This window comes from Symphalangus syndactylus, chromosome 7 (assembly GCF_028878055.3).
Source record: "Symphalangus syndactylus isolate Jambi chromosome 7, NHGRI_mSymSyn1-v2.1_pri, whole genome shotgun sequence".
NCBI lineage: Eukaryota > Metazoa > Chordata > Mammalia > Primates > Hylobatidae > Symphalangus > Symphalangus syndactylus.
Genome location: NC_072429.2, coordinates 74,360,805 through 74,375,966, shown reverse-complemented (window position 1 = coordinate 74,375,966; position 15,162 = coordinate 74,360,805).

The window sequence follows — 15,162 nt, the reverse complement described above, 5'->3', positions numbered from 1 at the left end:
ATGTGGAATAGCATGACACATTTGGCCATTAAGGAAAATCATACAAATGTGAGTGAGAAATGGCTGGACAATTTTATGGTAGGGGGTAGGAAGAGCGTGTAAAGTATGGATGCATAAAGGTCACAAAGAAGGGAAATGGGAGAAAAGAGGCTTACAGCAATCTACTTTATTAGGCCAATGATTACTCTTCACCTAGAAATTGCTTCTCAGGCCTATAAAGTATCTGAGCTTTTAAGTAAAAAGGGAATACCGTTGCAACTTATGAATGTTTTAAATGAACAGAATGTATGTCCTCTTTAAAAGTTTTGAGAAAACATTTTTAAATGGAAAACTAAATTTCTGTTGTTTTCAAAATAATTTATGTAAGTTAACTTCCTTTTGCTGTGAGACATATAACACTTAAAGTCAGAAGCTTAAAATTTTTGTCAAATAAGAATAATTAAAATTAATGTTTTTTAACAAATAAATTTTGTTCTTAATATATATTTTTACATAACACAAAGCAAGTAAACATATCTTCAGCAGGCAAAAAAGACAGGACAATTATTAAATAAGTATTATATTTGCAAACTTAGTGACGTGTTTATACTAAAGGATTCTTTTCTCTCATCACTTAGAAAGATATCTCATCATTAACTCATATCAGAATTATCATTCTCTTTCTTCGGGGCATATATTTCTCACCATACATTCCAGAGCCTCCTTGAATATGTAGGTCATTTTCTCTTTGAATTGACTTATACAAGGCAGAGTAGCTTTTAACATTAGGCCCTAAAATGACACTGCTATTCCCACCTTCACTTTTGCTCCAAATCTGACACATTTTACCCTTCATTCTAATTGTATCTGCAAACATATTTCTTTTTTACATATTTCGTACACTAAATATTTTATGGAGAGGAAACATTTCACTCTTCTAGCTAGTGAGAATAGCATTAAATATTAGGTCTAGGCCCTTCATTAAATCACAATTTGGGCCATGATAACAATAACTTATAAACCTTAATGCAAATGAAACTTTATTTTTGTTTCATCATGCCTGTAGCCACAAGAAAGCTTTGTAAGCACCAAAACGTCATATATAATATCTTCTTTAAGAATGATGAATTTATGTAAACAAAAAAAGAAAAAAATGATAAATAAGAAAATCTACAGTGAGCCACGTTTTGTCATTTTTAACACAAAAGCTTCAGAAGATCAGATTACCCTACCAGAGTGAAATGGGCATAACACAGACAGATTCTTATCTGATCACAAACTAGAAATAGAAACCAGGAGACACTGAGCGCAGTTTCCAATCAGCATGGAGAAAGATATTACATGTGCAGCTATTTTAATTTCCCTGATATAGAATAAAGAATTTGTGAGAGCAGAAGGTTGCTTAAAGAAAAGGTGTTTCGTCACTGTATAAAAAAAAAATTCTCTACAAAATGAACAAAAAGATAAGAACTAGCAAGCTGAAAAATATTTCTTCCTAATAAACTTGGGAGGAACATTCTAATGAGTTTATTACAAAACCATGATCTGTCTGTCCAAGACGCGGTCAGTGAAAAGGGACAGGAGAAGCAGCACAGCTGAAGACATGGTGACAGCACCTGAGTAGCACCGAGCACCAGCATCTCAGAAATACCAACTCATCCTTAGCAAAAACTGAAAAGTACAATGTGAATAATAGTCTAAAAGGAAATAAAATAATTCATTACATTTTATTCAAGCAGAGGCTTAGAGACTCACATTTATTGTTTGCAAATTTACTTACTCGTGGATATTGCAGCTGAAATATCTCAGAAAATTTCCAGTTCTAGTCCAAGGCTTGAAGCATATGTGGTATTTGTGTCTGTATTTTGTTGAAGAAACATATGAGGGCCAGAAAGTTTCAAAAAATAGTTATAGACACAAAAATAGCTACTAAATATACAGCTAATAAGAAGAATGTCATTAAAACAATAATAGCCAATGCGTATAACCATATAAATACATATCTTTTATTTGAAGCCGTTTAACATGAGCTTTCAAATGAGAAATATTGCCAGATAATTGCTTTATTCAGTTTCTGCTTATCCCAATTTCTCTTAATTATTAATTTTTGTCAAGATATTGTGGATCTCTGCTCTTTAGGAATTTAGCCAAACCGAGTTGTAGGGGGAATACGGCAATTGTGGTTAACAGAGCAAGTTGTCATTTGAATAGTTTGTCCTAGTATATTTTAGTTCAGATTATTCTAGTTTTGTCTGAGATAACATAGCTTATCCCACACAAATAATGAGGAAAATATGAATCTCTTATACTCTATGAAGGTGCTAGACAAGTGTCTACCACGGGGTTCAACTAAAAATGGTCAGTGGATTTATTTGTTCATTACCAAAGTGTTTATTGAGGCACTCTGCAAGGCAGTTTGTTACTTCTAAACCTCACATAAATTTGCCCATTTCACAGCTGAGGAAATTTGGATTTAGTGAGGCCTTGCTAATGGTCATAAGCCCAGTAAGTTGGCACTGGTCCCGTGTGACTTTAGAATCTGCGCTGTCTCTGCAAACCCATGAAACTTTCCATCACTACTATCAAATCATGTAACAGATTTATTTTCATCTATTACCTACTGGATGATGCAATCATATAATAATAAAACTTTGATTCTAATGCCCACTCAAGCAAGAATATAAAGGGAAGACAGGATTGATTAGAGGTCTATGGATCACTCAGATAGTTAGATGGAAGAAGTTCTAATGTTTAGTAGCAGAATAGGATGACTATAGATAACAACAACATAGCGATCATTTGAAAATAGCTAGAAATGAGTTTTGGAAAGATTCCCAACATATACAAATTATCAATGTTTGATGTGATGGATATTCTAAATACCCTGATTTGATCACTACACATTCTATGCATGTAACAAAATGTCATATGTGCCCCAAATGTACAAATACTATGTATCAGTAAAAAATTTAAAAATAAGAACATTTATTTAAAATATTAAAGACAAATCAATAGCTTTTAAAAGTTTTTTTAAAAAAGAAGCCTGTGAGTTACTAAATAGCATTGTATATGCTTAAATATGAAGAAGAAGAAACTTTGATAAAACCAAAATGTAATTTTTTGGATGAGTAATATAGAGTTGTTAAAATCACACAAAGTTATCGCATTGTAAATTATATGTAAATATAAGTTACACACACATATACATGTGTACACAGCATATATATCTGTGTATATATGGTGTATATATTTATGCATATATATAGTATGTGTGCTTATAGACACATATGTTTTTTCTTAAAGTCTTATGCTTTTTGTCTTTTTCAAGATAAGTTTTTAATTTTTAATTTTTTCTTTGCATTATGTTTGAGAAACAAATGTTCACGTGCATACTATTAACTACTATGATATAGGAAGAAAGAACTTAGACTTTAAAGATCTCACTTTTGAAAGCTTACACAAGTTACTATATTCCTAAAAGACAGAAGGGTGTCAGACACTTTCTGCACTTCAAAAAGTCTCCATTTCCACATCTTTAAAATTCAGATAATACCTATATCTATAAATAATTGTCAAGATCATATGTAGCACATAGTAGGTACTCAAAAAGGGTAGGATCTCTTCTTTTCTACCTACTTTATTAGTGACTACATTGTCAGACAGAGATTACTTTTCTCTGTATGTTTGATGTAGGTCAAGCAGAGAAAATTGTTTTTAGAATTACCAATATAAATACCATTATCTTGTGTTAGTGGTTAAATTGACAAATAAAAACTTACTTTCTGAACTTTTGGAACAAAGCCATTGAAAGTACATATGAATTCTGAAACAAAGCAGAGTGATAGAAACCATTTTAGGGGATGGGAGGAAAGAGAGTTGAAAAAATAACCCCAAATGCACGAAGTTAAAGAAGTCTGAAAGAGCTGCCCTTTCCATTACAGAAACAGGACACAAATCAATGGGGAAATCTCACTCTAGGAGGTAGAGACGTCACTATTTAGTCAAACTTTTTTGTTTCATTCATTATTTGTTTTCATGTATACTGACATGATAAAATTTTTAGTTGAAGAGAAAAAGAGAAGGGGAAAGCACTATTATTCAATTATTTAATTAATTCAAAATTATATTGAGAGCCATTTATGTTCCAGGCATCATTCTAGGTATTAATGATGTTGGCATAAACCATCTAGTGATTTCATGGACTTATAGAATAATTAGAAAGGCAAAGATTCCCAAAGTAGAGGAAATGTTTATGTAAACATGAATTGATTCTTTAATTTTAGATGCAGCTTTTTGTTCATTTTCTTATCATTGCACTTAAGTGGCATGTTTAGAATAAAGTTTGGAGTTAATCTATCATTAATTAAATATGAATATTAAGTCTTATTTTACAGACTAATCTGCACATTTTACAGACTCAAATCATTTGCTTATATTTTAGAAATATGATTTCTATTAAGGTCAATAGGAATAGTGTGGCTTCAAACTCCAACTAGTACTTTGAAAAATTACCCCTACTAAGTATTACCAGTCTTTCCTGCTGTTGATGTTAATACTTACCAAAAGTTGAAGTTGGAAAATGTCCACAGATGAAAACAATTTTATCAGAATTTTCCTTATCCTTATTTCTGCATGAAGTAACACATTGAAACATTTGGAGACTGTTTTCAAGTAACACTCTTTTTTATAGTTTAAAAAAAATGTTATTTTAAAACTCCAATGACAAAAAAAATATATAGATAAAGAAGAGCAGCAAATACTAATTGTATAGACTCTAAGGGCAAAAGTATTAAAATATATCAGAGGTATATTTTCTAAAATGTATGACATTTGAAACACACCTCTCAAAATTCCATGACATTTCTACGTATGGGATAAAACACACAAGTTGTATAATATCCTTGTGCAGATACAAAAATATATTTTGAATTCAAAATAGGAACAATCAATGCCTTGCCAACTTAACCCAAGATTCCTAAAATTAGGAAAATTAAGATAACAAACTAACCACAAATAAGTACATATAGTAATAATGATTGGTGAATTAGGATTGTTTTGTTGTGCAATCTTAAAAGTTGACAATATGTTACTAATCTACAGTGTCTGTTTTGCTAACTTCCATTCCTATTCAGTGCTAAAAAGATGCTGCTCCATCTTCCAAGCAAACAATGGATCTGTTTACATCATTTATTAATAGTAATTTAATAACAATCATGACAACAACAATATAGTATTTTATATTTGTATAGTATGTTACCATTTACAAAGCATTTTCCTCTACTCGCGGTTTTTCATTCAAAACTTTCAAGAACAACTCAGATCATCGCATATGGCCGCAGGCAGGTGATGCTCTCTAAGAGCCTCTGATGCAAACCAAGACGCTAGAATTAAGCAACCCAGAAGCCACATTTCCAGGGCCAGGCCCCACATCCATGCCTTACCCAACACTCACATCTGCTCCCATGGCTTCCCATGGAAGTAGCCCTTAGTAATATGTAATTTCAAATGCTTGGTTAAATATCTGTCTTTTCAACCACACTGTACGTTCCTTGAGGCAGGGCCCATATTTTTCACTTAAGTATCTGATATATTGTAAGTCCAAAGTATATTTGAAAGCTTTTAATAGAATGAACTAATGAATCCTTAATTGTCAGGTTAAGAAACAAAGCCTAATGAGGGGAAAAAAACCTGTTCCTGTTGTTAAGTCCGTTGGCTCCTTGAAATGGGGTTGTTCTTAGCTTTTCAATATGAAATTAATTTTATGTGGGAACGGGCTTATAGGAATCCAATAAACTCAACTAATGTGAGGAAAGAAAACATAAATGAATGAATGAATGAACGAATGAGTGAATTCTGCCAAATACCTATTGTATTTGCTGATATACAACAATTTTGCAATCTTAAGCTTTACACTTACCCTAAGTCATTACCCAGATATGGAGTAGCGTAGTGATAAAAATTGTAAGTTCTGATATCAAATTGTTTGGGGCTGCAATTTGGCTCTCATCGGACAGGTTACATAACTTCTTTGTGTCCCAGTTTTCCGTATATAAGATATGAAAACTAATGCTATTTTCTTCTTTGAGTTGTGAGGATTTCTTGAGGTAATAAATAAAAAATTATACAAAGTAATACTTGGCAAGCTGAAAACTTTAACTAAATATTAGCTATTGTCATTACTGTTCCACATTCATTTTTCTCTGCTTCTGAAGATTGACTTGGACTTTAATAGATCTGACTCTTCCAATTAGCTGGAGCTAAATATTCTCTGAATTGTAGCCAGCTCTAATGCTGACCCTAGAGAAATTCAATACTTTTGCTGCAGAATTTCTATTCAAAACATTTTTTTTGGAGGGGGGTTAATTTTAACAGATTCAATTCATTCAAAGTTTCATCAAAGTTGTATATCCATTGTTAAGTTGGAGGTGAGGGTCAAGAACTTTTGTATCATGGGTAGGTGAATTATTTATACCTATGTTTCAAAATTAAATTAATAAAATGTTATTGAGTTTTAATTTGAACTATATGTCTTTTATAGTGTTTTAAAGTATAGTATTCGTGTCTTAAAAGAGTATTTAGCTTTTCTCTTTGTCAAAATTATTATTTTAGCTGAAAAGGAAGTGATATGTTCACCCTGAATCTACAGGCAAACTATAATTTCAAATGGAATAAAAAGTCGGCATTTCCAAAATTGTTACTAACAGTTTGCTTTATAGCCTTATTTCTATTTTCTTGGGTCCTTTATGTTAATTTCATCAAGATTATATCTCTTAAAAATATTGATTAATCTAAATTCTTTAACTTTTTTGTTTTTATTTGTTTGAAATAATACGCAATACAATTTATCTCAATTTTATCTTTAAATTTAGTGAGTGGTAAGTAGGTCAAGGTTACCAAAAGATTCTTGGACTAAATCTTCCATTTTTGCCTGTGTTTATGTCATATTTTGAAAGACTTGGAAGAGAAGCCCTGATCATTTTAAGTATTCCAAATAAAAGTCTAAATAGAGAACCATTCATCCAGATGTATGATCTACATCACAGAAGAGGCGTCTAAAACATATGTTTGACTGTCTGGCTTTCTTACTTATTTGGTTATATGACTTTATATAAGCATATTCTTAAATAGTGCTGATCACTTGAAGGTATAAAAGAAATTTATCTTAGAATGAGTAAATGAAAATATAAGTCACACATTTCTTCCAAAGGATCCTGGGTGTTCATTGTAATCACAAGGCAATGAATTAAGTATACTGGGTCCTCTAATGATGAAGGGAATAGTGTAGGTCATTGTCTTTTTTAGTGTGATGAATATTTATTCAGAACTGTCAGGAATACTTACTACATACTATGTCATGTTTATTAAACATGTTATACAGCAGTCTGTCAGAGAGAGAATCAAAAGATCTGCCAGAGAAAAATATGCTTCACAAGCAACATGGATAATCATTAATGCAAAAACAGAATACTCCACTCAAAACAATATATTTTTCTTCCTCTGTCGAAATCCTCAATCTTCAAAATTTAGTGAGTTGCCGTTGCGTAAAAAGTAGGGCATGAAATAAATCCAAAGTTTTTCTTTCATTTACGTTAGGAAACTGAAACAAGATGATTACATTCCTGGTAGTTGAAATCTTAGTGCCCAAGCTTATCAAACATATTAATATGCTTATAAACTAGAAAATGACCAGTAATTAGCCAGCATAACTAAAATATACAAATTTGCAGATTATATCATTGTTACAAAATGTTGATTGGGACAGGAGGAGGAGGCAAAACAAGAGAAGAAGAAGAGGGAGGAGGAAAAGGAAGAAGAGGGGGAAGAGGAGAAGGACAAAGGCAAGGAGGAAAGAAAGCATACCCTACAACAGAACATAGATGAAGCTTTCATCAGCTGGTGTCTATAATCTCTGAAGAATAAATAACATGAGGCAACTTATTTATAAGCTTAGATGAAACATATAAAGCAACTGATTGTTAAATACATTTACATTTTCAAAGTAGTTCTGTTGATCTTGATTTTTGACATATTGAGTGTGGTATATTTACAATTTTCTTCTTTAAACAAGTATGATTTATGTATACTGAGCAAATTATTTTCTTTGCTTTCAATTTTTTCTTTAACATTTAGTTGAAACATAGAAAATGTCTGTGAGAGGCTGAAAAGCAGCCCAGCTGTGGTTATTTCTTGGATGTCAGAATGGGACTCCTTGGGAAGGGGAATAATGTAATTCCCGATGGGGTTGGGGTGGGGAACAGCAATAAACCACTCTAGGGACTTTTGGGAGCTGGAATGCTGCATCTGCGAACAGCTTTTTAATAGAGCCAAAGGAAATAGCAGTAACACTTCTGCTGCTTCTTTTCCAAGAGCTGACCAACATTTATTGATTATTTTCTTTTTTCTGCCAAAGATTATTATAGTGGGAAAAGTTGGAAGATCTAAATTTATTTAGGCTGCCTACTAGTTATAAGAATGTAGACAATTTTTATTAACGTTCATTGCTTTCCCTGATCTGAAAGAGTGGACATTAATATTTTTACTACCCATAAAAAGCAATTTCTTCAAGATTAGATTAATAAAGTACATATAACAATACAAAAAAAGTCATACATAACAAAATCTGCTAGGAAAATATGCTACATCGTAAGAAAGGTCATCATTAACTCAAAACAGATACACCCTTGAAAACAATAGTTGTTGGTTTTGGGCTTTTTTTTCTCTGCTCTTCAGCCACCCTCCTGATTATTTTTTCTTACTTCCCCTGGTATCACTCTCCCTTTCTTTTCTCAAATTCATTGCTTTAGATGACAGATGCCCCAAAATTAGTTTTCGTATTAATAAAAGTGTGAAGTAAATTAAAATGGTTAAAGGAAACTGACATGGAAATTATAAATAATGACCACGTTTGAGCATGAAAAATATAAAAATTCTTTTAATATATAATTTCATAATTTAATATGGAATACTTGGCAATGTGTAAAAAATGAAGATCAAGTGTAAAACACAACAAAACAAAAGGCTTAAAAGGTAGTGTATTTGAAATATTATATTATAGAATGCTATTATCTGACATTTTTATATGGATATAGAATACTTATAATTAATGCACACAATAATGCATTATAAATCCAGGAAGGGTCTTTCAAAAGACCAAAAAAATTGCTGAATATACTTACGTCTACTTATATTTGAGTACGTTTCATTAAACTATAATTCTGTAAACATAGGGAATGGCTTACAAGGATCTATTCAGGTTGTTTTCTTAATGAGTACCCGATTTTCTAGCCCTATCAGGTGAGAGTCTCCTGCTGGGAATTATTTGAATTGAAAATAAGTGTTACACAAAATGAAAGAGCCAAGCATCTAATACTGGTTGAATCTTGAAGAAAAATCATGTAATTCCAAGAAAAGTTATCTCTGTTTCTGTTCTGGAGATTGCCTACAATGAGTCCTATTTTCCAGTATTATCAATTTTCTTAACTTTCACCATCATTCTTACGTTTCTATTTGTATATTTAAGAATTCTCGACTCCGCTTTGACTTTACTTCACCTCCTCAGTTGCCGGCATTTCTCCCTCACACACATCTTCCTGATTTGCATGCTCCTCCATCCCCGTAATGTCACCAACTAATCTAGATCCTTATTGCTTCATAGCTAGATCACTATAACATCATAACTGCTCTCTCTGATAAACTTTTCTCCCTTCCAATCCATCTTGCATACTTTTGACAGATTAATTGTTATAAGGGGCCAATTTGACCATTTCACTTCCTTAGTCAAAAATTGAAAAGGGCTTCCTCTTATGTACCACATTAAATCCAAATTCTTCTGCCTGCCTTTCACTGTGCTTTATTATCTGCATTTTCACTCCCATTGCAAACTTATTTTATGGTTTTATCCCAGAAAACCTGTCAAAATGTCTCCTCTTTGGCTCTTCCAGATCCAGTGATTAGTCTATAAATTTGCCATGGCTGGATCAAATAAAAAAGTTTTCTTTATTTCTCTCATTTCCTGAACCAGCCATCTTCAAAATCCAATCATTTCACACATTTTCAGGAAACCATTAGTTTACATTGATCTATTATTCCTTTACTCCAAGTATTTATTTTAAGTTTCAATAAATTTAGCATTTAGTGCACTAATAATTAGTTGTCATTCCTGAAATCACACCCTGGGCCAAACACTATGCTTACTGCTTTATATTCGTAATCTCATCTAATTCTTACAGCAATCCTAGAAGATAGAGACTCTTAATCCCCACTGTTTTGTGAATAAAACATGAAGAATCAAAAAACAGTGAATGACCCTACAGATCTAGTATTCTCACTGAAAGAAATTTTTTATGTGCCTAACTTATGTTTGCCATATTTAGCAAATAAAAATATAGAATCTGCAGAAAAATTTTTAGTAAAAAAAAGTAAACTTTTTTATATAAATGTGTCCTATTACACACTTAATGAACTACAGTGTAGTGTAAACATAATGTTTTTATGCACTGAGAAAACAATACATTTGTGTGACCTGCTTTATTGTTATATTTGCTTTTGTGTAGTTGTTTGGAACCAAATCGGCAATGTCTCCAAGGTATGCCTCAGGAGATGCATATAATATAGTACTTATACTGTAGTCTAAAAATGTGCAATAGGATTATGTCTAAAAAAAGCAATGTACACACCTTAATTTAAAAATACTTTATTGCTAAAAAAAAATGCTAACAATCTGAGCCTTCAGTGAGTAGTAATCCTTTGGCTGGCAGAGGATCTTGTCTCCATGTTGGTGGCTGACTGATGAGGGTGCTACTTGCTGAAAATTGAGGTGGCTGTGGCAATTTCTTAAAGTAAGAGAACAGTAAATTTGGCCACATTGATTGACTCTTTCCTTTCACAAAAGTTTTTTCTGTAGCATGTGGTGTTATTTGATAGCATTTTACCCACAGTAAAACTTTCAAAATTGGAGTCAATCTTCGCAAACTCTGCCACTGCCTTATAAATGAAATTTATAGGAATATTCTAAATTCTTTGCTGTCATTTCAAAAATATTCACAGAGTCTTCACCAGGAGTAGATTCCATGTCAAGAAACCACTTTCTTTGTCCATCCATAAGAAGTAACTGCTTTTCCACTCAAGTTTTCACATGGGATTGAAGTAATTCAGTCACACATCCTTAGGCCTCACTTCTAATCCTATAAGAGTTCTCTTCCTGATTTCACCACGTCTTCAGTAACTTCCTCCACTGAAGTCTTGAACCTCTCAAAGTCATCCATAAAGGTTAAAGTTAACTTCTTCCAAACTCCTGTTAATGTTGATATTTTGACCTCCCCTCATGAATCATAAATGTTCTTAATGACTTTTAGAAAAGTGTGACCAGGCATGGTGGCTCACATCTATAATCCTAGCACTTTGGGAGGCTGAGGTGAGTGGACAACTTGAAGCCAGGAGTTCAAGACCAGCCTGGCCAACATAGTGAAATCCCATCTCTACTAAAAATACAAAAAATTAGGCAGATATGGCAGTGCACAACTGTAGTCCCAGCTACTTGGGAGGCTGAGGCAGGAGAATTGCTTGAACCCAGAAGGCAGAAGTTGCAGGGAGCCGAGATCATGCCACTGCACTCCAGCCCAGGTGACAGAGGGAGACTCCAACCATGCCCCCCAAGAAAAGAAAAAAAAAAAGAAAAGTGAATTTTTTCTAGAGGGTTTGCAGTTGACTTTGCCCAGATCCATCAGAGGAATCAGTATCTAGGACCGCCTTAGCTTTACAAAATGTATTTCTTAAATAATAAAACTTGGAAGTAAAAATGACTTCTTAATTCATGGGCTGCAGATTGGATGCTGCGTTAGCAAGCAAGAAAAGACATTAATCTCCATGCATATCTCCATCAGAGCTCCTGGGTGACCAGGTTCATTGCTAAGGAGCAGTAATATTTTGAAAGGAATATTTTTTTTTCCTGAGAAGTAGGTCTCAAGAGTATGCTTAAAATATGTAGTAAACCATACTGTATACAGTTGTGTTGTTGTCCAGGCTTTGTTGATTTCCTTTATAGAGCACAGGTAGAGTAGATTTAGCGCAATTATTAAGGGTCCTAGAATTTGGGAAATGGCAAATGAGCATTGGCTTCAACTGAAAGTCAACAGCTACATTAGTCCCTAACAAGAGAGTCAGCCTGTCCTTTGAAGCATTGAAGTCAGACATTGACTTCTCATTTCTAGCTGCACAAGTCTTAGGTGGCATCTTTTTTCCAATAAAAGGATGTTGCATCCACACTGAAAATCTGTTGTGTAGTGTAGTCGCCTTCATAAATTATCTTAGCCAGATCATTTGGATAACTTGCTGCAGCTGCTATATCAGCTCTTTCTGCTTTATGTTATGTTCTGTTATGTTATGTTATGTTGGTTTCTTTCCTCAAACCTCATGAACCAACCTCTACTAGCTTCCAACTTTTCTTCTGCAGTTTTCTCACCTCTCTCATCCTTCATAGAATTGAAGAGTGTTAAGAGTGTTTGCTCTGAATTAGGCCTTAGCTTAAGATGATGTCGTGGCTGGTTTGATCCATTCAGAACACTAAAACATTCTCTGTATCAGCAGTAAGGCTGTTTTACTTTCTTATCATTTGAATGTTCACTGAATTGGCACTTTTAATTTCCTCCAAGAACTTTTCCTTTGCAATCGCAGCTTAGCTAACTGTTTGGCACAAGAGGCCTAGCTTTCAGTCCATGTTTGCTTTTAACATGCCTTCATCACTCAGCTTAATCATTTCTAGCTTTTGATTTAAAGAGATATGAAATTCTTCCTTTTACTTGAATACTTAGAAGTCATTATAGGGTTACTAATTGGCCTAACTTTAATATTATTTTGTCTCAAGAAACAGGGAAGGCTTAAGACAGAGAGAGAGATCGGGGAATGGCCGGTCGGTGGAGCAGTCAGAACACACACAGCATGGATTGATTAAGTGTGCCCTCTTATATGGGAATAGTTTGTGGTGCCCCAAAATAATTACAGTTATAACATCAAAGATCATAGATCCCTATAACAGATACAGTAATAATGATAAAGTTTGAAATATTGCAAGAATTACCAAAATGTGACAGAGAGAAATGAAGTGAGCACATGCTGCTGAAAAAATGGTGCCAATAGACTTGTTAGATGCAAGTTCGCCACAAACCTTCAATTTGTAAAAAATGAAGGACTTGCAAAGCATAAAAGAAATGAAGCACAATAAAATGGGCATATTGTATAAATAAATTCATTACTTGATTAATAATGATAGTATCTTCTACTTGTGTAGTACTTTAAAACTACCTCTCCTATACATTATATCATTATATCTTTCAATACTTACTATTATTTCAGATTTTACAGATACTCAATCAGACACAAGTTATATGTTTGCCCATCATCGCTCTGTTTGTAAACCAAAGAAGAGAAAATCAAATCCAGGTCTTGTTTTAAATCAATGATAAACATTATTTCTGCTTTGAAATAGAAATTGTACTAAAAGCTAGTGACTTTAAGTGTGTCCAGATGGTCTTTTTGCCTTGTTGTAACTATATCGTAGATATATTAATTTGTTTATTCAAAATGTGAATTTGCTTATGCTCACTCTAAATGTAGCCACTTACAATCTAAGTATGCAAGTACCCATGTCCCTGCAGAGTCTGTGTTTGGTTAGTTAACACCATGGCTCCATTTGCGTGACCACGGTTTTCACCTAGATGGTGAAAGTTAGAAGTTACCTATTATTCCTGCTGTGTCATCAAAAGCATTTAAATTAAATATACAGTTGTCCACATTATTCATGGATTCCATATTTGTGAATTCACTGACTTGTGAAAATTTGTCAGGCCAAATCAATACATGGATACTATAGGGGTCATTTGTAGACATGCTCAGAGCAGGAAGAAATTTTAACTCCCCAACGTGCACATTCCCAGCTAAGGTCAAATAATGCCATGCTTGGCCTTCTTGTATCAGCTCTCACACTATAAACAAGTGTCCTTTGTGTAGTCTATTGAATATCATGTTTTTCTCAGTTTTGTGTTTTTTCTTGGTAATTTCACAGTTTAAAATGTTCCCAAGCATAGTGCTGAAGTGCTGTTTATTGTTCCTAAATGCAATCCTGTAATGTGCCTTATGAAGAAAATATATGTGTTATATAAGTTTTGCTGTAGTATGAGTTATTGTGCTATTGGTCAGGAGTTCAATGTCAATGAATTAGCAATATATATCAATGAGATGTTCTTCCTCAGAAACACACATAAAACAGGGCTACATAATGATTGCTTAATGAAAATGTTGTGACTGGAGGCTTGCAGGAACCCAATCCTGTGTTTCCTCTAGGAGCATTGGTTCAGTATTCACTGAGTCAGTGTTTCTGGTGACTTTACAGAATGTAACTGCTGTGAACGAGGATTGACTGCACTGTACATGGTTGTGTCAATCACAGTCAGCCTAACTCCAAATGCCTTCAGCAAAGAGCACAAATTCTTTTTAAAAAATTATAGACATGTCTTTTGTAGTAATATAATAATGTGCAAAGGGCAGAATTTTGATGTTTATTGTATAAAGGTTAAATATCTTACTATCTTTTGATACACTTAAGATGCAAAAATGAAGCCATTAGTGAGAGTTTTAGCATGCCAAATGATATTTGACTTTTAGGAGAGAGAAGTAGACAAATAATATTGGATAGGCCAGTTATGTTGTTCCTAAAACACACATATAAGTAGGTGTTATATTCATTTTTCTTATTCCTATTAGAACTTATTATATACTGCCAAAAAAGTACTTCAAATATTTTATTATTATGCTGTCTGTAACAATCACATTTGTATATAAATTTTTACATATGTAAACACTTATTTCCTTTGGATAATTCTATGGACATGTTAGATTTTAGTACATGCTGAAAAACTATACTCAAGGAAGGGCCTATTAACCCACATATCCTCCAACGTAGTATAAGGATGCTGTTTTCCTAAACACTCTCCATGTCTGCACTTAAAAATTCTTTTTTATGTTTGTTAATATTGAAGGCCCAAAGCAATGCAATGCAAAAAAATCACAGATTATACAATTTTCATTTATTTTTGTATTATTTTACTAGATTGACTATTTGTACTTGATTGAATAACTCTTCAATATATCTTTTGCCCATTTTCTCTTAAGGTGCCTCTTATTTTCTAA